Here is a 3,439-nt window from a genome sequence, read left to right on the forward strand (position 1 = left end):
CAATAAGGGTTAAGTGTGATATAGGCGGTTCTTAAAAGTATTTTGTCGAAAATCAATTTTATTTTTAAAGTTTATATTTAGTTTATGATCCTAATTAATAGTTTCGGTCATCGTAAGTTCATATTAGTTTATGATCCTAATTAATATTTAGTTCATATTTACAAAATTCTATTGGGGATGTTTTCCCCAAGTTATGACATCCAGGAAAGAGTATTATATTGAGATGATAACTTTTGGAGAGTATCGTTATCTTATTTTTGAAGAGACGTGTTTGCTTCTATGCAAATTTAGAATTACGACGGTCACAAGTCATACCGACACTTAGAGTCGATTTAAATAATAATGTTAAAAAGCAATAATATTGAATACAGTTGTGGACGTCTTAACTTAAGAAGGACATAAGCAAAAATTGTTATTACTTATATTTTTAACAATTACGTGAATATTTGAATGAATCACGAAACAAAATCATACACGAACCCATTTCAAATGTTGTTCTATGGCTCAACTCTACATAAACTATAAATAAGTAAAGATTGAAATATATTCTGCATAATAACTAAAATAAAGATGAGAAATCTACATGAATTTACACTTTAGGAAGAAGTTGTAGACGGAGGGTAATATATACCCATCAATTTATATGTAAAGGAGAAATATTCTTGTGTCCTATGGGAGGACCGTTTCTACTTACACCTGAATACAATCATCAACTAAATGGAATATTATAAAGGTTTAGGTGTAAGGAATACGATCCTCCGGAGAACATAAGGATTTTTCTATAAAGAAAGTGGCGTTTGATTTTATGTAGCTTTTGTTAGACTGATATACCATATTAATCCCACCCCAAACTCTAATATGGTTGTGAGATTTTGAAGAGTTCACTAATAGTCGAACTTTAACGAGGTAATTATCATTATCTTACTTTAAAAGAGACATGTTTTTATTCGTAGTTATGACAGTCACACATTATACGACACTCAAACGATATGTAAGTTATTAGGTTATATGCTTTGTAACAATTGAGCAAGAAGAATGTGTAATATATAGGATTATAGGGTTAATTGGTGAAATATTTTTACCTATAACTGCACAACGGTATAATCGTAATTCGTATAAGGTGTGGCAAATGAAAAGCAATCTAATGTACTTTCCCCCTCATTCATGAAGTAACGTAAATGGACCAAATCGAGGGCGGAGTATCAAATTGCTGCTCATCAAAAACATTCATAAGATTAAAGAAAAATAGTTAACTGAGACGCTCAAAAATGAAATAGGTAAATAAATGACTCGAACGGAAAAAGTATGTATTGTAAAGTGTAAACAAATGAATGAGACGGAGAAATCAAGAGGATATTATCTCTATAACTTTTATACGAGCCAAAGTGTATGGCCAAGTGAATTATAGGTTAAAATGTTCGACTGTATCTGATTGTGACGATATATTTTTATATTTTTATATATATCTTTATGTAATTGAGAATTACATAGGTGCTAATATAACACATATACATTGAAAGACAATACTAATAGGCCCGTGCATCGCACGGGCATTAAATCTAGTATCTAGTATATATATATAAAAGAGAGTTTTTTCGAGCGATCTGAGAGCGTCCACATCATCAAAATTCAATTTAGGAAAGTATAATTTTTGATGTAAAAAATAAAGTAGAGAATCTTTTAATTATTATAATATGTATATTTCCTAAATTATATTCAAGTGATATTTCTAATTTTTATATCAAACTTTTACATTTCATTTGGCAAAAAAATATCGTTAAAAAAATTATGAAAATAATATAATTAGCTTTGTGGTAAAAAATGCTATCATTAGAGTAGATTTCATATTATTTGCACATATTAAAGATGGTGTACTTTTTAATATGTAAAATTGTGTACTTTTTAGTATGTTTTGTCCCACATTGGAAAATAAGTAGGTGTGGTGAATATACTGCATATAAATAGTAGAATTGTCCCACATCGAAAGATTAGTATAAGGTAGTGTGATCCTATGATTATAAATAGGAGACATATTTGGAACTTATGTATCAAGCCAAAATTTTTTGAGTCTCATAAATATTGTTTTAAAGAGCTTTCTTAAGATTTTCTATTATTATCTCTACGATATGATATAAAAAATAAAGTGGAGATTGATGATAACTACTCGGAAAAGAGTTAAGAACATGAACAAGAGAAGCAAAAATCACTTAATATTGGTGTCACATAGGCAACCTATAATGAACAATATTACAACATACACAAAGTTAAAGCACAATACAAAACAAAGAGTTTTTACTAATGGTTGTCTCCTAACACAGTACAAAACTAAAGATTTTACTAATAGTTGTCTCGTTAATGCACTAATAGAGCGTTAATGTGTCGTTATATGTACGATATAGAAATCTCTATCTAATGATCATCGATCGAGACTAAGTGGGTTTACCTTCAAAGAAAAATAATACGTATACAATAATGGTTTTTTTTAAGAAGAGACATTTACTTCTTGGTATGTTATATCTTTTTCACATTGAAAAATAATGTAGGCATGACGAATATACTACGTCTAAATAATTAAATTATGTATCTCACATCGAAAGAATAGTATATAAAAGATATGTACTTTTTAGTAGGGTGAAATTTAAATAGGAGGCATCCTTGAAACTTAGGTATTAACACAAAAAATTTATATATAAAAGATATGTACATTTTAGTATGTTATATGTCCCACATTGAAAAATAATGTAGGTGTGGTGAATATATTATGTATAAAATAGAATTGTCTCATATATATACATTTTCTATATTATATTAAAGTGATGTTTATAATTTTGATATAAAAATTTTATATTTCATTTGACAAAAAAATATCGTATGAAAATTATATAATTAGATGGTGACAAAAAATGCTATCATTAGAGTGTAGATTTTATTGTATTTTCTCATTATTAAATCGAGTTGATGTCAAAGTACGTGCGAAAAAAAATGGTGTACTTAGTATGTTATTTATCCTACATTGAAAAGTAATGTAAATGTGGTGAATATACTATGTATATATATTAGAATTGTCCCACATCGGAAGATTATCATAAGGCAGGGTGATCTATGATTATAAATAGAAGTCATAGCCCAAAATGTTTTGGGTCTGTTAAGTATTGTCTTGGAGAGCTCTTAAAAGTTTATATCATTATTTTCTACCTATAGATTTTATATGTCCCACATTGAAAAATAATGTAGGTGTGGTAAATATACTACGTTTAAAAAATATAATTAGAATTGTATTACAAAAAAATTCTATTATTAGAGTATAAGTTCATATCATTTGCATATATTTTAATTTGAAAAAAAAAAAGAAAACAAACGTATGAATATTAATAGATAATATATTATTTGCTTATTATTATATCGGGTTGGATGTCGAATTAGGTTCAAAAAATATGGT

This window comes from Silene latifolia, chromosome 4 (assembly GCF_048544455.1).
Source record: "Silene latifolia isolate original U9 population chromosome 4, ASM4854445v1, whole genome shotgun sequence".
In the NCBI taxonomy this organism is placed as follows: domain Eukaryota; kingdom Viridiplantae; phylum Streptophyta; class Magnoliopsida; order Caryophyllales; family Caryophyllaceae; genus Silene; species Silene latifolia.